General features: G+C 36.7%; 2 long non-coding RNA genes across 2 annotated transcripts; both read left to right on the plus strand.

Moving 5' to 3' along the window:
• Positions 1-14,272: 14,272 nt before the first annotated feature.
• Positions 14,273-19,354, plus strand: LOC147838621 (uncharacterized). The gene is made up of 5 exons (XR_015522429.1): positions 14,273-16,081; positions 16,253-16,389; positions 17,661-17,694; positions 19,059-19,114; positions 19,208-19,354. It is a non-coding gene; the product is annotated as an uncharacterized LOC147838621 (long non-coding RNA).
• Positions 19,355-19,418: 64 nt separating this feature from the next.
• On the plus strand, positions 19,419-22,218 carry LOC147838622 (uncharacterized). The gene is made up of 2 exons (XR_015522430.1): positions 19,419-19,542; positions 20,865-22,218. It is a non-coding gene; the product is annotated as an uncharacterized LOC147838622 (long non-coding RNA).
• The last annotated feature ends 1,930 nt before the right edge of the window (positions 22,219-24,148 follow it).

The raw sequence follows: 24,148 nt of genomic DNA on the forward strand, positions 1-24,148 counted from the left end.
AGACTTTATTAGCTTTTAATTACCGACCAAAACTTAAAGCACTTAAATGCACCAAAACTTCTACTAAGAACATTTTTACTATGTAAGGATATGCATTGAAGCGCAAATAAATAGTTGGTTTTGCCGTCCACACACACTCTACTTTTCGACCCTCTTTCTAGATGGCTCCAACTCTTTGTTGTAAGTCAGCAGTGGCACAGAAACAGCTTTTTTTTTTTCTTCAGAGAGATCTGTATATCAAAAGACAGCAAAGACAGCCACGAGGAAGAAAGGGATACAGCGTAAACATCCCAGCCATGAGCAAACAGACAAAAAGGAAGCGATGATAACACCAAAACTCGGGTGTAAAAAGGAAATTAAAATGGGATTTAGCTCGGCAAGTTGCTACAAGTTGCAGTCTCCACTTTTATTGTCACTTTTTTCCAAATTCATACATTTCCCCGCTGCATTTGTTCGCCCTTTCTCAATTACTGTGTGTTTGCTCAGCAAAGCTTGCATTGGAAATGAACTGAATAAATTGGGGAGGCGGTAATAAGATGGTGTGGGATGTGTTTATATGAGGAACAGCTTGAAAAAGAGATGACAAAATGCTTTTTATTTCCTTTCAGTTCGCATATCTCATCTTCTCTTTGCAATTCTGTTCCCATTTCTCACAGAAAAACTGAAATTTAAAGACAAGATGGATGGATGTGAATCTTCAAGAGGTAAAACAGACTGCATGTTTATAAGGACTACTCGGGGGGGAAAAAAGACTTACAGCAATTTTTAGCTGTCATGCTAATGGTGTAGTGTATTCACAATGAGTAAATCAATACATTTAGAAGGACTTCTGGGTACTCAGACCAACAAACATGACATAAATTAGAGGGTAATCACGCTATATGTCCATTATAAATGACAATCTACAAGGCAACTGAAGTGAGGTGTTTTAAAACACTGCTCCAGTTGACAGCTTCAGTCAAAAATTGGGCATGCGGAGTCGAACGCAACATTTCAAGGTTACAAAATGACTGTCTTCAAAGACGTTTGAAATGGTGATGGGATCAAACCCTGGCAGTGTCATTGTGAATGCTTTTCTTAGTCAAAATAGCAGCTTATGATCACAAAAGTCAACAATCTACCGATATCAAACCTCAAATCTTTACTTTTGACATCATTGAAGAAACGAAAGTCCCATTTTAACATGTAAAAGATCAAATGAAAAGCTAAAAATATGACAAATCTTTTTTTTTTTTATAATTTTTTTATTTTATTTAAAGATTTACAATGACAGAACAGTGGTATAGGTGCCTCATGTCATCATATACAATAATATAGCAATCTATTATACAATTGTCCGTCTGCTAATAATTCAAGTCTTTTGTGAAGGGTAAAATTAACAAAAAATTAATAAATTAAAATAAAAATTTGATAAAAATCAAGATACATTCTCCAAAAACTCCCATAGAGGATTCCAGATATGCTAGAAATCATCAGATTTCTGACGCAAGTCATAAGTCAGTTTTTCCAAGGGTTAGAAAATGGCAACCTGATTTATCCACATATTGACAGAAGGAATGTTAGGAGAGGACCACAGCAAAAGAATACATTTTCTTGCAAGATATGAAAAATATGACAAATCTTAAAACAATCTTTTGACTACCTAAATTGAAGTGACATCTTGACCACTTGCAAATTTGCAGAAATGTAGCTTGTAGCGATAGTTCTACCAGGAAGATGTCACGTCACTCATCGCAATCAGTTCCAACCAATAGCCACGAGACACAAGGAATATCTAATGCCACGCTACTCATCACAATCAGTTCCAACCAATAGCCACGAGACACAAGGAATACCGGTAACACTTTATAATAACTACACACTATAAATCATTTATGAAGCATTAGCAAATAGTGAATTCATTATCCGTTAAGCATTAACTCTACATTAATAAGCGTTAGTAAGCCGTTTATAACTGCAGCTACAAATGCTCTATTCTTGACTTGTAACCACATTTAAAATGTGCTTAATAATTGTATTTTCATACTAATTAAATGATTAATTTTTCATTACTAAATTAAGTATCACATTATTTACAAACCAGTTGTATTTAAGAGTAGTTGAGGGTTTTTATGATCATTCAGAATAAGTTAGTAAATGATTAATAAACTATTGAAATCAACGTTTATATGTCTAATTATTCAGGCATATACTAATAGTCAACTAATATGTTAATAAATGCTTTATTAACTTAACTTCATGCAGTTTTGTGACCTAATCTAAAGTGAGGACTATTCATGCTTTATAAATCCTTTATAAATGACAAATAAAGGCTCAGAATCAAATGAACTATAATCTTTGCAATCTTTTCTAAAATGTAAAATTCCTGTAAAATTTAAACATTGCTGAATAACAGTTGTGTCAAAATACAACAATACCGGATAAAACAACAATATAATAATTAAACAATGTAATAAAATGTAATGTTTAAACTCTAACGTAATTTTATTTTAGATAAGGTTGCAAATATTTATTTTTCATTTGAAGTACAGTTTCATTTGTGTATCTTTAATTGAATAGGAATGAATAATGTCATTTTTCCTGTTTAGAATTTAACTGAGCCTTTATTTGTCATTTATAAGGGATTTATAAAGCATGAATAGTCCTCACTTTAGATTAGGTCACAAAACTAGGTGAAGTTGAGTAAATAAAACATTTATTAATATACATAGTAACCATTAATATATGCCTGAATAATAAGACAAATAAACCTTAATTTCAATAGTTTATTAATGATTTACTAACTCATTTTGAATGATCCTAAAAATCCTCAACTACTCCTTAACACAACTGGTTTGTAAATAATGCAATACTTAATTTAGTTATGAAAAATAAATCATTTACTAAGTATGAAAATACACTTATTAAGCACATTTTAAATGTGGTTATAAGTCAAGAATAGAGCATTTGTAGCTGCAGTTATAAACTGCTTATTAACGTTTATTAATGTAGAGTTAATGCTTAACGGATAATGAATTCCTTATTTGCTAATGCTTAATAAAAGATTTATAGTGTATAGTTATTATAAAGTGTTATCGGAATACCTAATGTCGCATCACTCATCGCAATCAGGTCACCTTTTTCAGGCTTGTGTTTCCACTACTAAGGGTACCCTTTTGGTGGGCTTGGTGTATGACAGAATTCAGTCAACGTCATTTTCGCTCGAGAAAATGTCTACAGTAAAGCTTTACAGGTCGCTTACATATCAAATGAGAAGCACTTCTCACAAAACAAATGCTTTATACACATACATACTTGTGTATAAATGTTTATTACTAACTTTTCCATGAACATGAGATGATTATAACTGCAGATCAATGACAGTGTGAAATAGCCTACTGTAACGTCTACAATTATATTAAATAAATAAATACATCATAAATGAGCACATACAGACCCTTACAGTCTCCGATATGTTACCAACTACAGAAGAACTACACACAGCAGACATTTAGTCCTTATTTAGGTTCAAAAAGAACACAGAATAAAGCCTACAGTCAGTGCAAACCTCTTATCTGTGTCTGTAATCTTCAGCAGCACATGTAGCCTCTGTTAGAGAGTCACTCTATCATTCTGAGTTCATAATAGTCCAAAAAGTGATAATAGTTAAACATGGCAGTTTGTTCACATTTGCTGAAATAATAATGTGCTCCTTTTTCCAGCTTCTCCTTTGTTTTTTCGTGCTTCACTCTAGCGTTTGTCAGTTTCTGACAGAATCGGGTTTCAAAAGCACATCAATAATCAAGTGCACGGACCAAATGGTCTCACGGGCCGCATAGGCTGGACGTTCCCCAACCCTGCTTTAACTTATTCAGCCTTTCAGTATAGCCCTACAGCAAAGTAGAAAGAGTTTGGCCTCATATAACAGTCCCCCAAACAGCTGTCAAATTTGACCAAAATCAACACAGTTTATTCTGTCACTAATTGATATAAATATATTCATCACAATGGAAAATATTTTTCTTTTTAGAATATTTATTAGTGATTATGATTACAGAATAACCAAAAAAAAAAAAAGCAAAACGCTGATTTTTTAAATCACTTTCAACAATTGCAAAAAGAGACTGAAATGGCTGAAGCACCTCTTCGTCGGGCAAAAAAAAACTGACTCTGCAGCAAACACTTAATATCTGCCTTCTAAAGGCTACACTCAGACAAGCTGGACTCTCCACTAGTGATGGGTCGTTCTTGAACGATTCGTTCATTTTGAACAAATCTTCAAAATGACTCCGGAACTACGAGTCCTCTCAGGGAGTGATTCGTTCGTCCGCACGTGCGCACATTTGTGCAGCTGGTATTGTTCATTTTAAGTCTTTTGAGTCGTTCATCGCAGAAAGGCAGAAGCCAATCATTTGCGTTTAGAGCCAGAAAAAGAATTGATCCGTTCATCTCTCGAGTCCTCTATCGGGTTTGAGTCATTCGTTCATAACAGGCCAGTCATATGCGTTTAGAGCCGGAAAAAGAATTGATCCGTTCAACTTTCGACCCCTCGAGTTTGAGTCATTCTGTCATGTGATGAACGAACGACTCAAGACCCAGAAGACTGGAAAGGTGAACTAATTATCATGGCTCCTATTGGCTCAGACTGTGTACTTTGGTTAAGATTATATGTGACTGTCAGTGTAACGTGAATGAACCACTGACATCTGAAGACATGAAGAGGTGAACTGAGCAAAGAGACAACAATACCTTCATAGACAAAAGAGCAGGTAAACATTGAATTATTATTTTTTTCCTTCTTATAGTATCCTATTGATGACTTATTTGTCGTGTGATCAACCTTTTAGGCTAGCGTTAGGTGTGATTGGAAGCAATTTGTAACATTTTAATAATATTTTGGCAAATTGAACCAAATGAATGAAATGACTCGAAAAAAGATTCGTTCATCTCGATGAACGAGACTCAAAGATCAGAGTCAGAAAAATTATCCGAACTTCCCATCACAACTCTCCACATGAGATGAGGAAGTCTGAAATTATTGTGGAGTTTTTTGACCTTAAGTCTTTTTTTTAATCCAATACGTCTTTGAAACTTGTTATAAATATCCTCAATGTACAGTGTTTGTGTTGTAGGTCTCAGAAGAGCAGACTGCAGGAGGATGGGTGAGGTTTTTCTTGTTTTTAGTTATTTTTTTTTTTATGTTTATGTTTTCATTTTTAAATTAAAAATAAAATTATATTAGTAAGTAATAAAGTAAAGTTTATTTATAAAGCACATTTACTTCAGCACTTTGGTCAGTGCCAAACTGAACAAAAGCAAAGCACACACTCTAAAACAGTAGAAATAACAATAAAAGTAATAATAAGAATAAAAGTATTACAGCAACAACCACAATAAAGATTAAAAGCCTGGGAATGCAATGGAATAAAAATGTGTCTTAAGTCTAGACTTAAAAATAGAGAGAGAAGAACCACTCGTAATATCCGGTGGCAGCTGCTTCCACAAACAAAAAGTTCCTATCCGGATCAAATTGAGCCAATCCGATGTTGCTTTGAAAAACTGGCTCAAAAAGTAAGCTGGATTAAGTGATCACGGATCGCAAAAACAGGATTACTAAATCCGGATCAATTTTATCCGGATTAAACCTTTTGACAAACCGGGCCCTGATGCAGGAGAGAAGTTATAGGTAAACAGAGTCATGTTTAAAAGAGGGTTTCAGAGGATTTGAATGACATGAGGGTGAGCAATCAATAACAGAATTGAGATTTTTGGATGAACTAACCCTTTAAAATGTGTGTATAGATAACTCTCATTCATTTTCTTGTCGGCTTAGTCCCTTTATTATTCCAGGGTCGCCACAGCGGAATGAACCGCCAACTTATCCAGCAAGTTTTTACGCAGCGGATGCCCTTACAGCCACAACCCATCTCTGGGAAACATCCACACACACATTCACACACACTACGGACAATTTACGGATAATTTAGCATGTCTTTGGACTATGGGGGAAACCGGAGCACCCAGAGGAAACCCACGCGAAGGCAGGGAGAACATGCAAACTCCACACAGAAACGCCAACTGAGCCAAGATTCGAACTAGCGACCTTCTTGCTGTGAGGCGACAGCACTACCTACTGCGCCACTGCCTCGCCGCTATAGATAACTCTGCATCTTTTAATACATGTTCCACTTACTTTTAACAACCAGAAAGTTAACTTTTAGCCATCAGTTTGAACAGTAATGCTATTATTCTTCACATTTTATAAGCTCTTAATGCGAAAAATGTACCTTGAAGAGTGTGTTCTATATCACGGTTTGATATTGTCTTATATAATATGAAGACGTCCATGCATTTTTAAGTGTGGCTTACACGTCTAAATATTTTATGAGGCCACTGTATGTCTTCAGGCAGGCTTGTTTCTGATCCGCTCCTCCAGCTCGCCGAAACATCAATTGACTTATGAGTCTGATCAACCTCCAGATGGATCTATTTGAAATTCATACGCACTCTAAAAATACTTCTCCCTGCGTCATTCTGAACTCTCTGTGGTCTGGCATCAGAAGACAGATGCAGATGTAAAGTAGTTTCCCCCTCGGTAGACTCGTACAAGAGCTGCCCTGCCTATATAAAACGGATCTGTTTTTGTCGGCATCCCTCGGAACCTTCTTTCTCTTGCCGTCTTGTTGCCCTATCCATCTCTCTGGTAATATAGACGTCACAGTGAGTTTGTGTGAAGAGCTTCGGTCTGAAGTTGTACAGTACAGCGGATGAGTTTCACACCCTCAGCGGAGTTCAGCATCTGACAACAGTGATTTTGTACAAATGTGTATTTGGACTACACTTTTCCCATGACAAGTCATAGCTTTTTATGTACAACTGATAGTTAGGTTCAAGACTGAATTCACTTAAATACAAAAAATTAACCACTTAAACTCTGCTGCTATTTGGGGATTTCCGCCTGGATTTTGCCTACCCAAATTTAAAAGCTTCCCAAATCCACATGCAGTGGTGTAAATGCAAAAATTTGGTATCATTTTAAAGAAAACCCTTTGAATTTTCATAAAACACTATTGAAAGTGTTTAAAATAACTGTATATGTCATCTGTGTTATAATAAACACCTAAAAAAAGAGGCGCTTTTTGTATTTTTTTTTTATAAACTCAAATTTCAAAGTGTACCTTTTAGGTTCTGTGTGGTCTAGCGTGCTGTAATTAATTTTGGTGGTTCCTGCACATGTCTGTAATCATAGGAAAAAAGAAAAATGTCTCTACCATAATCTATGCAAAAGTTATTGTATTCCAACTGATGAGAGGTGCCGTACAAGCCACAGAGACCGATCCTTGTTTTTATATTTCACTCTTCTTTTGTTTGATCAAACATATTTCACTGTGTTTGGACCAAATCAGACATATGAAAGGATTACTTACGCACATCACCTCAAAAACAGAGGGGAATGGCCTTGAAGGGCACAGCATAAGGTAAGAGATGACAGCTGTCTGTGCTATCTGGGGCTGCCTATTGATCATGAATGTATTGTTTACATTTCTGCGCCATGGAAACACCACAATTCATTCATCAACTGTTTGCCATATGAATATAATTCAATAAAAAGAATGCTAGAACTGTATGAGCACCGGCAAGAGCTTTCATTTTAGCTATAACTTGTACATGTGTCATATGAAAAATATGAAAATTAACCAATGTAAAATACTTATCTCTGGTATCCAAAATACTGTGTATTTAAGTGTAAATAACTTTTATACAGTAGAATAAAAACCAAAGTGATGCATATGTGCATAAAATATAGATTCTACACTTTCAAACGAAACCACTTATGGGGGTCTGGTGCAACGCTAGCCCTTTAAATCTGAAAGCGAAAGTCAATGACGCCAACATAACAAAATTCGCTATTGGACTACAATTCTACATTTGGCAAGTCATAACTATTTTACATTTTGCTAAACTTTATCATTTCGTTTCGTTTTATGTACAACTGACGGTTAGGTTAAAGATTTCGGGCCCTATCATACACCCTGCGCAATGCGACGCAAGGCGCGACGCAATAGTTGTTTGCTAGTTTCAGCTCGGCGCAAGAGTCGTTTTAACATTTTGCGCCACGCTGTTTAAATAGCAAATGCATTTGCGCTCATATGTGCGCCCATAGGCGTTCTGGTCTAACAAAGCAGGCGTGTTGAGGCGCACTGCTGGCGCGTTGCTATTTGGAGGAACTTAAATAGACAATTCAATAGATCAGATCAAAGCCGGTCTATTGTCCAGCGCAGAGCGTGTTAGTTGTGCACCTCGCTTACACACTGCTTAATACACACAGGATGTACAGCAATACTCAAATATCTTTACAAATGAAAAAGAATTAAAGGATTAAAATATTACAAAACTTATCTATTTCTAGGGGTGTCACGATTTCGATTTTTAATCGAAATTGATCGAAATTTATGCTCAATTTCGATTATCGAATCAAAAAATAGAATCGTGGATGCTGCCACGCCCCCATGTCAGCTTGGCTTGCCAAGCGGGAAAAAACAGGCTTGTTAAACTGCAGAAGCAGGAGTCCCGTCGAGAGAACTTGAACCCTCTCCTCTTTCAATGAAGTCGCCGGTGTTTAAGCAATTTGGATTTACAGGGAGTTATGTTGACAATGTTCGTGTTGTCGACAAAAAAAACAGTTTTGCAAGCTCTGCTATGTACGTATTGCGGACGGTTCCTCCGATAGACAACACCGGCATCGCGATCCTCCGCCCGCCCCCGTTGCAAATCCGCTCGCGAAAAGTACACACTCAGGCCCTGTTTACACTGTCTTTGTTTTTAAATGGCATTTTAGAACGACAACGATTTGACATCCACAGTGGCGTGTAGCATTTCTGAGCAGCCCTCCTTCCTCTCTACCTCAGAAAATGCACATCATGTGACCACACAGACACAGACACACACACAGCCATGCGCTCGAGACAGCAGGTCCAGGCAGTCAGAGGACTGCTTCAATCTTTCACTCACTTGTACTTAGTCATTTTAGCGAACACCTCAGATACTGTTGGCTGGTTTCTGTTGGTTGTGCGTCTTTTTTACCGACGCCATTATAACGACACAGATCACTGCCTATTCACGAGTCCCGCAGAAAAAGTGATTGACAGGTGGTAATTATGTGTGTATCTTGTATATTAAAAATAAGTTTAGATTTGTCCACCTGTCAGGTTTTAGACCATATGGGGCACAGCATGTGTATATGGAAATAACTCATGAAATAAAGATTTTTGAAAACACTACATTATTATTGTTAATTTTTTTGTTTGCTTGAAATTAGCAATTAACTGAATTTAAAATTAACTGAATTTTAAAATAGTTTTGAAACAAATCTTTGCGCTTGATGAACAAAATTAATCATCTCTCATTCTCGCGCTGCAGATGCTCTGTTTAACTGTTTTACTGTTATTGAAGCGTTCAGTTTTTCCACTTACAAAGTCCGCCATGTAAGTAGCAAGTACGCTATTGCGTGGCACAAATGACTCTTAAAGGGAACGGGAGATGAGAGTCTGATTAGTATATACTCAAAACCCACCTATTACTCATTAAGAGAATAAGCTCAACCCTGTAAGACCATGCGCCACCTGCTGGCAACAGGAAATAGCATGTTTTACACCGTAACAACCCACTTGAAATTTTATCAAATCCATGTTAGTTTAATCCAAAAGCCATTGTGATGTTCATATGTGAAAATCTAAAATTTTCGTCGAAGTGTATGTTCGCGACGGACTGACAGAAGTGTATTGCCATGGAAGAGGAACTATTTATAACTCAAACAATCTCCATTCTGCCTGAAAATTCAAGTTCACAACTAGATTCCTCTCGTAAGACATTTACATGCCAATGTTGAGTTATGGTCATAGCGCCACCTGCTGACAGAAGGAAGTTTGGCTTAAGTCAGTAATTGTATTATTTTTATGATGATAAATTATTATTGTTCACTGATTTTTGTCATCTTAAGGCCACTGGGCTTTGGGGAGCCGAGGTACGAGGTCCCTTTCATTGCTGCTTGCAGCTGTAATTATTATTGTTATTATGTCATAAAGTGTAATGGTCTTGTAATAACCCCTTGTGGCACTCCATGGTTTCCCCAATGATTATTTGAAGGAGTGCTCTACAAAAGTTTTAATATTTTAAAGTTATTTTTTAAATTGCGTTACCTAATACATACACGCATCACATTTTTTTTAAACACCATAAAAAAATGTAACATTTAGGAAAGAGCTAACGTCGAAGAACACAACATTTTAATAGCGCAGTCCAGTAGAGCTAAGCCAGCCACTTTTAATCAACATCTGTTCAAAGTCTTTAGCTCAGCAAGATACAAAGGTAGCTCCTTTTGGCGTAACACTTCTCTGAACATCTTTCTCATTTCCCTTCCCTTTTTTCGAGACCAAAAAAAAAAAAAACATTGAGAGAGCAATGAAAAGTGCGCTCGACCGCCCTCAGTCTAATTACAAAAATGATAATGATAATGTCACTCTGCTTCACAGTTTACAACCAAATTTCCTTTTTCTCTCGCTCTCTCTCTCCTGCAACTCTTTCATGTGCTTTTGCTTTCAGAAAATCCACTACCCTCCAGATATTTTCACAGCGGGCATCGGGTACAAAGGTGCCGTTCTCCCACACAAATGGACACACAATGGATTCAAGATGTCATTTCGCAGGGAATGTCTCTTTCCTACCTGAACTTCAAAGGTGTTGGCGATCAGGACGCCAATTAGAGTTCTGATGATTGGTGCAGAACATCTGAGGGGTGGGAAAAATCAAACCTCCCTTTCAGTCGACCAACAAACACCACATTGGCTCTGATTTGCAGTCAGAATGATACAGAACGGTGGCGTTCCAACTCCTGATTGTTGACAACGTTGTGAAAGTTTTTGTTTTCTGATTGGAAAGCTGATGTGGGAAAATGCTTGCATTTACATTTGACCACATGAATGTGTCTCAACCATCTAAACCGATGTAGTTCCGATCTTTAAAAGCTTATATGCGTATTTAACTAGGTTATGTCAACTAAAGCATCTAATACACCGCATTTAATTGAATTAATATTATTATATAAAGTGCATCTAGAAAGTATTCATAGCGCTTCACTTTTCCCACACTTTTTTATGTTACAGCCTTAAGGCTCATACACACAGGACACTTTTCATTTGTGTTTATCGTCAACGTTTTTCAAGATGTTTTTTCCGGATTCAAACGCAAGCGATTTTTTACTGGCGTCGAGCATAAGAGGATGCAAAATCACTCCTTGACGTTAGATGGCGCTACATAACTTTACGCTTCTGACACCCGCTTGTAACACAGGCGAAGAAGAAAGTTGACACACTTGTTGTTAAAGTTACTGGCGATGTAAACATGCATGGATGGTTTAAGTAGCATCTCCAGCTCTAGGCATGAAGAAATTATCATTGTTCACCAATGCAATACGCAGCTCCTCGTTCATATCGCCTCTCTGGGCCTCTTCTTCAATGTGCGCTCGCATTGACAGGTTTGCGCTTGAGCGCCTCCAAGTGCTGTTTACTGTAACTTCAGCAGCTTTGTGAACAAAACAGCCAATCTGATTGGTGAAGAAGGTTTTGACGCAGCTCGCCAAAACAAAAAAAAAAACAACATTGAGAAAATGAGACAAAAGAGACCTCGTACCCTAGCTTCCTCCCACTCTGTGGCCTTCAGATGACAGAGAACAATGAACAACAGTAATTTAAGCTAATAAATATAAAAAACCTAACAAAATCACAATTTTTCTTTTAAACTTCCTTCTGTCAGAAGGTGGCGCTAACTTATTATTGGCATGTAGATGTCTTCAGGAGAGAAATTTCATTAAACCTTTTCAGGCAGGAGTTTTCAGGCAGATTAGACCATGTGGGCTGATTTATAAGTACTTTCTCCCACATTGCAAAATACCAAACTTTGTCAGTCCGCCATGGACACGCCTTTTAATAATAACTCTAGATCTTCACAATTCATATCACAGAGGCCTTTGGGTTAAACTAACAGAACATGGATTCAATCGGATGTAATTTCTAAAAGGAGTTTGTTAAACCAATGCAAGCAACTGTCGCTGTAACTGTAACTGAATATTGGCATGTAAACATGTTCAGGTCAGAAATGTTATCACATGTGTGAATTTTGTAGCAGATTAGATAATGCACGCCTGAGTTACAACAACTTCATTTTTTGTGGCGAAACATCAAAGTTTACGAGGCCGCCATGGACATGCCTTTGATGAAAACTCTAGATCTTCGCAATTTAACATCGCCAAGACCTTTATGGCCCTTTCCACTGAGTGGTACGGTTCGGTTTGGTACACTTTAATGGCCGTTTCTACTGTCAAAAGGCATACCAAGCTACCATACTTCTTTTTCAGCACCCTCTCAAAAGAGTACCAAAAGGCAGAGCAAGACAATCAGTTGAAGCCATTGGTTTACAGAGATACGTAATTCGCTTACGCAACACGCCTGAATGAAAACAAAAGAGCCACCATGTTTAAAATACACAGCCGAGAGATCTTTTACAGCGTAAATATAAACACATCATAATGAGCCATGGTCAACCCGGGGTCAAACAAACCTTATCGTCGTCTTGATAAACAGCCATAAAGCCAAAAGGAAGAGCAGATTTACCCTGTGCCCCTTTGTTTTTATAAGCCAGTCTAAAGCGCAAGCGGTTTCGCTTTCATGCTTGCACTCGCCGCTCGTCTATATCTGAAATAACAAACTTCTTGAGCTTATAATAATAACGAGCATATTGATTATTAACTGAGAAATGCGAGAGTAAAGCGGAAAAAAAAGGAGCACTTTTTTTTTGGCAGACGAGAACAAATTGTCATGTTTAATTATTATCATCATCTTTTGGACTATTATGAACTCCGAATAATGGAATGACTCTCTAACAGAGGCTACATGTGCTGCTGAAGATTACAGACACAGATAAGAGGTTTGCTCTGACTGTGGGCTATATTTCCTGTAGTTTTCAAATAATGACTAAATGTCTGCTGTGTGTAGTTCGTCTGTAGTTGATAACATATCGGAGACTGTAACCGTACATTCACACCGAAAGCGACAATGCTGTCTGCCTTCAGATCCGGCGGCGAGAGCGTCAACACTCGCTAAATTGATCTCGTATTTAAAGAAGCCGTTGCAGCATATCAGCTACATTCCTGCATAAAACATGTTTCTAGCGTGAAAATGTTGCGCACTTATTATCAAATTCATACAACAATGGAAGATCAAGTTGCGTGTGGTGTGGCTTTGCTCTATTTATCCAATATGTGTCCATATGTCTGAAATATCCTGAAGCAGCAATACTGTTTTGTACTGTCACGTTGCGTGAGATTCCCGCTTTTTTAAGATAAATATATATAACATTAATGCACATCAGTAACTCGCCAGTAACTTATTTAATGCATGTTCGTGTAAGAAAACATTGTAAATAATTGGAAATCCGGCAACCGCAATCATCAAACCCTTGGGAACAACTGTGGTCGGAACCAAAGTTCACAGGTCTGTGTTCTCTGAACTGCTATAAAGCAGTGGACGTCTTCATTCTAATCGATTACCGCCGAACCGCGTCATAGCTCATTACCATAAAGTTGACTTGATTTCAACTCTCCTCGATGCCCATGCTGGCGAATACACGCTGCGCTGCTCCTCGCTGCTTATCCCCGCTGGCTCTCATTGAAAATTAATGACTTCGGCTACTTTGACCCTCTCGTCGCTTTCGGTGTGAACGTACGGTAAGGGTCTGTATGCGTTCATATATGTTGCATTTACTTATGTATTTAATATAACTGCAGACGTTACAGTAGGCTATTTGATCTGCAGTTATAATAAAATCATGATCATAGAAAAGTTAGTAATTAACATTTATACAGAAGTATTTATATGTTGAAAGCGTCTGTTTTGTGAGAAGTGCTTCTAATATGATATGTAAGTGACCCGTACAGCTTTACTGTAGACATATTCTCAAACGAAAATGACGTCGACTGAAACTTTTTGTCATACACGACGCCCACCAAAGGAGTACCCTTGGTAGTGGAAACGCAAGCCTAATAAAGGTGACCCATTCCGACCGAACAGTAAAGATGACAAAACCCATTTTTGTTGTCGATCGAATAAAATCTCTTGGAGGAGTTCGTTAAAATACAACGCCTGGAAATGACAAAAACTAAAGTTAAAAATATCTAACTTCCTATTTGGTTTTGGATTTCATGGCAAGATACTTTTTTGTAGGTTTTGGCATGTTTGATGTTTGTGCCAATTTTTGTACATGTGCATGAAATGTAGCTCGGGGGCCAATTCATTAAATGTCCATAGGTGGCGCTGGCGAGCCATTTTGCATCAACCACTTCCGAAACTCATAACAAACCTACATTTTTGCCACTTCTGATGTAGTGTTGTGAGTTTTCAAGTATGTTAAGACCCTCAAAAATATGATTCACTCAAGAAAAGAAGTGATCAGGCTCTAAGTGAAGTTTTTATTAATCACGACCTCCCAATCATATGATTCCCCACTTACTATAAATAACCACAGTTTCAGTCCACAGTTATCTTCGTATGGAAGAAACCCCCCTTTCCTCTCCCTCCTCCTCCTTTCCATAGATCGAGCGGCACGGCGGCCCAGTGATTAGCACTGTTGCCCTGTCCTCGCCCGGCTGGTGGGAGATTCTGTGCGGAGTGTTTTTGTTCTCCCCGTGTTCGTGTGGGTTTCCCTCGTGTCCTCCGGTTTCCTCCCACCATTCAAAGATATACATGATCCATGACAGATTAAGCAATTCAGGCACTAGTCTCATCCCTTCCTCCTCAAGTGTTTCCTTAGCTACCGCAGCCAAGGAGTTTGAGATCTACCTAGGCTCAAACTCCCCTCTACAATTAGAAGGGAGCCCTGAGCTCGAGGATCCCTTGAGTTCAAGGCTCTCTCCAGGGACAGCATGCCCAACAAGCTTATATTAAATCATCAGCTAAGTGTGAACTCTTGAATTATATAGCAACTTCCAATACGTAAAGCTAGTAAATCTCTTCAACAGCTTTTAAACTGTAGTGGTGCACTTCAAATGTACTCTTAATTCACATATATCTTAAATTGATTGATATTCCTCTGGCCAAGAAAATAAACTAAAATGTTTGTAACATAAATGTATATAGTAGGATTTATACACAAGTTTGCTCCCTGCTGAAATATCAAGTCCCTGGCTGAAGTGCTGGACATTATGATGAATGGAGAAAGCGATGGTGTATTATGAATACAAATTCATCAATTCAGGACAGAGAAGAACACATAAACAGATTTAGCGGTGTGAAAATGGAGTAACGTTGACAGAGGGCTTATATGCAGCACTATGGCTCTCTCCTCTATAGGAATCAGTGTGAAGCAATCAAGCAAGAAATGTAAATAGGCCTATTGACCTGACGGTGTGTGCCCAGCAAATTTACTGAGACAGAGGAGAGAACTGCGCACTGGGATCAAATATTGTTATCTTAAACCGAAGCAGAAGTGTATGAATGAGTGTGAGAGCTAAGTTTACACTCTACTGTCTGTGACAACAGAAGACCAAGAAGCAGTTTTTAAATCGTTTAAGATTGTTCAGTAAAATATAGTGCAAAAGTTATCTACTAGGTGTAGAAACTGATTATGTCATCTAAATTATGGAATCAGAATCTAAATAATAGCCATTTTCACACATACAGAAATGCCGGCAATTTTCCGGAAAGGTCTGTGTGTGTGAACCAGCCCTTTTTGAAAATACCTCTATATTCGTTCCAGCTATTTTCCAGAAAGAAAAGTTGTAACATTACCCGTATTTTTCCAGAGTGTTGCGCTGTGTGAACGCAAAAGAAAGATTGCCGGAAAGAGCGCGTGTACATCTAGAACGTGCTAACATGAGACGTCTACTTTAGCCAATCAGAACAGTTGCTTGACGCGTTGCTTGTGCCCGTGAAGCAGCTCGTGAGCGCCAGCACACACACATATTACGAACATCTCGACAATGTTCTCTATATGTTTTTGTAGTAAAGTTCGTTGTTGTGTGGCAAGAAGAAGACAGTGTCGGCGATATCAGGTAAGCAATATACACTGTAAATGCGAATAGTATTCCTTACTATCAAAATTCTAGTGTGTTTACTTAATTTTAAGCTAATTGTTGAGTTTACTAGAAATGCATTAGTGTTGCTGACATAGTAAGGTATAAAGTTCCCATAACTAATGTAATTTGAGTAAAATTGCTTATAAGGGCTAAGCCATGCTGTTACGCATGCGTACTGGGTGGTGATTTCCCATCCCCCATCCCGAGTCACAACCAACCGCCACCCAGCACCGCCATTGAAGGACAGGATTTCATATTGAGAAGATGTACTGCTGTAAATCAAGGTAAACTTTTCGTTTTAATTACTACTTTGATTTTATTTGTATAGTATCAGTAATCTGTTCATTTCCTGCACTTTGTGAAATTGTTTGCTGTTTTGTGAACTAATTAATAGCCCATGATGTTGTGACTAAACGTTTTGACCACTGCACGTTATTTGCAATACTGTCTACTTTACTAGATAAGCTATTTTTAGCTGCTTAGTCCTTTTTAATAACTATTAATAATTTGTAAAGTTAGTAGTAATTTGTAAAGTGGGCGTTATGCTCTAAAAGAGCGGGCCGCGCCATTTTAAATGATGCACTGAGAGAGCAAGAGCGCACGCAATGATCCGTTCAAATAGATGTAAAGTTAACACATAGCTGTAGGTCTACATTTTTAAAAAAGAAAACGAAACCTATTTATCCGCATTACAAATACAGTAACGTTAGTTATCGCTGAGCTTTAGTTGCGCTTGTTGTGACGAAAATATGCGTGTTTTTTTTTTAAGATTTACTTTTATGAGATCACCTGCAGGAAGCAGGTGAGGAGATCAGCTGTGATTCGGTCCGGCGTCAGCGAGCGGCTCATGAATAGACCAGTCGTTTTTTCTCCATGATCGCCGGGGCAGCAGCAGTTTTAACCCGCCGAGGCTTTTAGAACATTATAAAGCAGTTTCAGCTCAAAATGGACCCGTGAGTGTCGTAGGTAATTTAGGATTTCGATGCGATTACGATTCGTTTCACTGTATGAGGCAGATACATATTTACACATGATGCTAAAGTGTGCTCATGCTAACAATCCCTATGAAACTTAAAGTTAAACTTATGAAAATGCGAGAGATATTTAATTAACTCATTTATTTGTTTTATATGCTATTTGTCTTATGCCGTTTTGAAGGTTTATTCCAGTGTTGCCGTTACGTTATTGAGTGTTTTGTATTGCTGTAATGACAAATAAATCTGACCAGACGCGACTGAATATGTGTGATGGATAACGTTAATGATGAAATGGTATAACTCGTACAACCAAGCACAGAAACATCCCTTTGTTTGCTCAATATCACACAAAGGCATCAACAAGCCTTTGTTATAAGCAAACTTTCTGTAAAGAAACAGGCTTTGCCAAACCTGTTAGTTTGCATTTTTAAAGAAGGTTTCACTATTTTTTAACAATTTAGGGCAAATAAATTTGAACAATTACAAGGTTGTTTAAAATGTAGCACACCATTAGAGTATTGTGAGTGGCATATTTGGTTTGTAATATCATTATACCCTTTATTTATTTTTTATTTCAGACTACCAGTTTGTGAGCTGATATGCAGTGGAAATGTAAGTTTTGCACTTACGCATCAAAGAAAACTTTTTGAACAATACCGCACAAGCCATAGAACATATTCATGAATTGTTCTATTAACGTTACCTCGTCTCCATACTGAGTGTCAGGGTAATTTTAAATCGTTTAATGGATTAAAAGTACATTTAACAAAATTCTCAGCAAAGAACTGCATGATCAAGAATAGTCCGAATATTTTGTCCATTTGAATAATCATCTGAGGACTAGTTAGAAATAGGGTTGTTGTGTTGTGATACCATTAATTTATGTTACAATACTATACCAGCTGAAGTATGGTGATACCAAGTCGTATTGCAATACTGTAATTCATAACTTAAATCCATGAAATAAAGAAAAATGTCAGAAATAATATATTGTATATGTTATTAGAGGCCTACTTGAATTTAAATAATTCCCTTATTGTTGAAAAAAGTATTTGCACATCTCTTCACCTAAAATGTATTCATTCCAGCAAAAAAAATACATTAAAATAAAGATACATAAAGAAAAGAGCATTTTTCCAACAAACCTAGGCTATATGAAGTGGTCAAAAATTGTTTCCTGTTGCTATTTTGGGTTTTTCATCTATCATACTTTTTTCACACTTATTATCGGATAAGAATCCAAAGTAATTCAAAATTTCACTTTATGAGTCATTCTTTTTAATAGATTGTCACGGTTGTTGTAGCTATTATATCATATTGACAGGAACAGAAATAAACGAATTCCGATTCAAAATGAACCATCACAAAATATGCAATAGGCTACTATAAAAGGCGCAAATTCTACAGTTTTACAACCTTAGAAGGCTCCATAGACTATTAAAATACAATGATCTATTGTTGCTGAATCGTGTAAGTATTTTAGTGACTTTTTCACATGCAGCATTATGTATTTTAGGCAGACTGTTAATGACAATACTACCGTTTACAAACTACAGTGGCACCGCCAGTATCTTGGAGCCATAGTATCACGATACTAACATAGTACCAGTAAACCGTGCAACCCTAGTCAGAAAGTTCAGTGTCCTTTTAAAGACATCAATTGAGACAAATATTTATTCCACTTTTAATGCGCATAAAAGTAAGGCACACCAGCAACAATGCCATGATTATATTTAATCGGGGGTTGTGTTTATTACTGTTTGGTGACAAGTATAGCTCATGCTTTTGATGACAGGCGCCGGGAGTATTTGGCAGCTTTTATTATTCAAGAGCATTTAACTATGTCATGTTAAAGTGTAACATCTGTTGCTAAATGGCATTGCATTGTATCATTGCATGTGTTTCTGATTTCTGTTTTTTGTTTTAGAATTTCGCTTAGCCATGTCAATAACACTTTACGTTTTTGTGCACAACAGTGACATCCAGAAGGAAGTCATAGAGGAAACACCAGCTGATGCAAGTGCTGCAGAAGGTTTGTTTTCTTTTCAAAACTTTGTGTGATTTTGTGAATTTGTGTTTTTGAATGTTATTAATGACTAATAATGTTTTGATTGGATCTTTGCAGAATTCAATCGAATATCAGGAAGAAATGTGAGATCCAAGTTCTACGCTGCATTGGACACACACTGCTCGTTTGATTGAAATTAAAAAAAAAAAACAGGAGAAAATTGCAGAAGAAAACTAGAAGAAATTTTCAATAGTTAATTCAAAGGTATTTTTGTGACATCATCTTTGAATCATAATTTGCATTTGATTGCAATAAATTGCATTTGATGTTTTCATTGGGCTATAATGCATGTCTACCTGTCTTTACTTTTTCAAGGTCATCTGGCAGCAGTTCTCCGGGGTCTTTCAGTCCTTTAGAGGGATGAGTCTAAAGAAATTTTCAGGATGTGTTTTGTAAGTAGTATTATTGTTTCTGCTTTCTTAGACTGGAAATGAAGCAGTCATTCCAGTTTACTTCACTTATTAATAAAAATTTTCAATTTTATAAAAATAAAACAAATGCATTTAATGTAAGTATTTGAAAGTAAGAGGGATGTTATATTATGGCCTTTGGAGCAAGAGCATTGCTATGTTGCAAATACAGCAGCTTGTGCCGTCACAGGGTCAGTTAGCTTCATAGGCCAGTGAAGTAATGAATGCATTTCTTTAATTTTTAAACACACTTGTTTTGAAAAGGAGGAAGATTAGCTTGAAAAAAAAAATCTTAATAAGTGTAATACCTATGTAATATGTAGAGAGAAATATAATTTCAGTTGAAAGAACCTGCTGGATTAAGATGTAAAAAGATAGTGTTAAAAGCCACAAAGTCAAAGATGCTCCGTATTATAACCAACCCTGTGAAGTCACCTGCTGTGGGATTGTAGATGGCTTCACCCTTGTTCTAAAAGCCATACTAAAACATCAATTTTCTTATTAAAAAATAGTTATTAATACATTTTTAAAAAGTGTGCTAAATAATGCAAACTTGACTCACTGCTTTAATCTAGCAAAACCAAATGCATTCATGAATCGGTTCCCAATTTATTAAGTTTTCCCTACAAAATATTTATATTGATTATGTAGCACCAATTGGTCTCTCACACATTTGCATTTAATTTCTTGAAAATGTTTTAAAAGTACTTTTACTGCAGTTTGTTTTATTACATTACAGTGTTTCTTTAATTAAAAAAAATTATTGTTCCTTTAGAATAGTATCATGTTCAAGATACTGGAATTTAGTACCAATCTCTGCTGCAATTTTAAGCAGCAAATTTCCTGCTAACATTTTAAGCACTTTTGAGCACATTTTTAAACAGCACTGTTTTGCCATTCTGTTCACATGCTTAACAGAAATAACACTCAACAATGCTTAAATGTTAGCAGGAAATGGATGTTTTTAAAATTACTATATGGATTGGTAATAAATTCCACTATCATGACAAGCCTAGTAGAAGCAGTACAGGCAAATCCATCGTGTTGGTCTACATTGAAGAAGGAGCACCATAGCAAGGCCTTCTTATAAGAAGCATTTGAATGTAAAATGTACTATAAACACAAATAGTCATGCTAATAAGCAACTAGTTAATAGGGTAATTGGTTCCTACTAAAGTGTTACTAAATTAAGCACAAGGAATTGTATTTTTTTCACCTCTGCTTTTAGTCTCCTGGCCACTACAGGCTTTATTAGTGCCATTTAGAATATCAAACTTTACTTATTTTTCTTTCTCTATTCATAGGATGTAATTGTAGAGTCGGACTTCAGTGCAGAAGATGTTGGCCTGCTGACTGTCGTGTGTGAAGATGTCTAAAGAACCTCATTATGGATGCAATGTGGGCCTTTATACTGGAAGGAAAAGTGGTTATGGACTTTGCCACATGCAGTATGTCTCTTTTTTTGCTTTGATTTACACACTGAATTCGGACTACCCAAAGACTTTGAGCAATGCATTTGAATTTGTTCAACGTGTGTTGCTTTTGCTGGGAGGGAAGCGTAATGTGTTTTATTCGGCGAGTGCCTATATACTGCTGTGCTTTATGTTTAAAGGTTCAGGTATAATGGCATGTTTAATTACAAAGTGTTGCTTTTTAACATGTTGCTGTTTGCAGTGTTACATTTAGGACTGCAGCATTTTGGTGTTTAAAACACTTTTTTTTTTTTACCAAAAAAGTGTATTGTGATTTATAGGGTTGTCAAAAGTATTGAGTTTGGTACCAATCGGTACTGAAATAAATAAAAAAAAAGTCCATCCATTTCCCACTAACATTGCAAGAACTGATTGGCCATTGTGTTCACATGCTCAGTAGATATGACTGATTGGCTTTGAAGGTCATTATTTTTACCACACTTCACCACTGTTCACCAGGTGCAAAGATACAAAGACACTGGATAACTTCAAAGCACTGTCGATCAGTCGATTCATCACCAGATAGCTTATATGTTAGCTTCTAAACAAATCAGCTATCGACATGGGTTTGAAACACTTCAGTGTCTGTGTAACTTTTTTTGGACTCAGTGAAAAATGGTAAACCTATGACAGTCACAGCCAATCACAGTCATTTCTGTTGAGCATGTGAACACAGTGGCCAATCAATGGTGTTTAAGAACGAGCTCAGTAGCACTCAAATACTGGTGGAAAATGGATATTTTTAATATTTCAGTATTGATTGATACCAAACTCAATACTTTCGACCACACTAATGTGATATTTTCTGTAGGAAAATCTAAACTACACAGTCTAACAAATTAGCTTTAAAGCTTAATATCTGTTCCTCTGTGAGTGTCTATATGCTGCCATGTTTAAGGTGCTGGTGCAATGGCATGTTTAATTACACTAATTCAAGTATCTTTTTTCCAAGTGTCAAGTATTTAAAGTTTTTTTGATAGATTTTCAAACCTTTTCGAAAACTTGTGTTTTAGGGTTGAACATGTTTATTATATTTTTTGTCTGTATTGCTGTTTACAGTATATTACAGCACTTTACAACAGGTTTTTACAAAACTGTATTGTGTACAAGTGTATTGTGATACTAAAATATCACAAGTGTATTGTGAAATTCTGCTAATTTTGTCAAATAAAATGTTTACATTTAAGACCTGTATAATGTCATTACTTGTAGGTTGAACTACATATTTTATGTTCAGTTTAATTGAAGAAAATGTGGAAACCGATTGCACGTAGTTTCTTTAGTTGACATTACTTAAAATGGTGGATTAAAACAATGTTAAGACTACTAGCATTCAAGATGTTAACTGAACATGGTAGAACAGTATTAGTTAAATAGAGTTATTAAAGTAATCTTACTATAAAACCCTAAGTAAGATTACTAAATAATGACAAGTATGTTAACTAGAATTTTCTATTAAACTTACTTAATTTTTAACAGTTAGTTTACTTTATAAGTTTTAGTTTTCTTACTTCAAGGCAATAATTAAACTTAACTTAAGATTTCCTTGTAAGTTTATATTGCAAAAATAAGGCAATCGGTTTCCAAACTTTTTTTAAGTAAACTGAACATGTTAGAATTTACAGTGTATTTAATTTTATTAATGCACACCACTTGCAGGTTGTGTCTGTGCGTGTGTGTGTGCTCTCTCCTCTCTCGACTGCTCCTCCCGCTCTCCTTAAGAAGGGAGTCTCTCCGGCCCAATCACTAGAAAGACAGGTGTTATTTATCATTTCTGATTGACCTGCTGATTAGCCGCCAGGCTCCTAGCATGCTCTCCCCCCCTATTGGGTGTTCGATCGCGCTTACCTCTCCACAGTTTTCATCAAAGTTGTTCACAATACTTATCCATCCATAGAGTTTGTAATGTGGTCAAATGTTTACAAACACAAGTGCAGCCGTTTAGAGCTCGTTTCTGGTTAATGATGTCAGAATTATTGGTATTTTGGAATGGATGTGTGAATGCGCTTTTCTTAAACCAGAAGTCAAGTTATTACTTGTTGTTCCTAAAACTTGGAGAAGAGGCAAGACCTTTGTCAGGTAGTGTACACCATGTGAATATTTATTACCGCACTGCTGCTTGTTCAAACTATTATTTAAAAAGAGCTGAATCAACACGACTCTATACTTTTTTAAAAATTGTTTCATGTTCAATCCACTTAAGTTTGTAAAAACGATTAAGTTAATTTATTCGTCTTGGGACAACATGAAGGAATTGTGTGGAACACAGCATTTTTTACGATGTGGTTTCTTTGGTCAAACAAATGCAGTGTTGGTGAGCAAAGGGGCCTTTCAGCAAAAATATACAATAAATAAATATGCAAAAAAGTGTATAATACCAAATTAGGTAACACTTTAGAATAACTATCCATTATTACTAGTTAATAGAACATTAATAACTGTTAGTTAATGAGTTATAAATGACTTGTTAAATAAAAGGTAATAGTTTGTTAATTATTAATAACGGTGTCAAATAGATGAGCAATGGATAACTCACAAGCTGTTAGTTCACACGTTGTAAGTGACTTCTTAACTGTATTTTAATGATTTATAGTCATTCATTCATTTTCTTGTCGGCTTAATCCCTTTATTAATCCGGGGTCGCCACAGCGGAATGAACCGCCAACTTATCCAGCAAGATTTTTCACGCAGCGGATGCCCTTCAAGCCGCAACCTATCTCTGGGAAACATCCACACACACATTCACACATACACTCATACACTACAGACAATTTAGCCTACCCAATTCACCTGTACCGCATGTCTTTGGACTGTGGGGGAAACCGGAGCACCCCGAGGAAACCCACGCGAAGGCAGGGAGAACATGCAAACTCCACACAGAAACGCCAACTGAGCCGAGGTTCGAACCAACGACCCAGCGACCTTCTTGCTGTGAGGCGACAGCACCACCTACTGCGCCACTGCCTCGCCTAATGATTTATAACTATACCTAATAAATTATAAAGAGATCATGAACAAGCTGTTAGTAAATTACTTGATAAAGACTTGTTAAGTATCAGTTAATGGTTATTCTAAAGTTGCTGCTATTCTTCATTCATTAACTGTTAGTAAATGAG

Source organism: Danio rerio, chromosome 22, assembly GCF_052040795.2.
Source record: "Danio rerio strain M-AB ecotype USA chromosome 22, GRCz13ab, whole genome shotgun sequence".
Classification (NCBI taxonomy): Eukaryota; Metazoa; Chordata; class Actinopteri; order Cypriniformes; family Danionidae; genus Danio; species Danio rerio.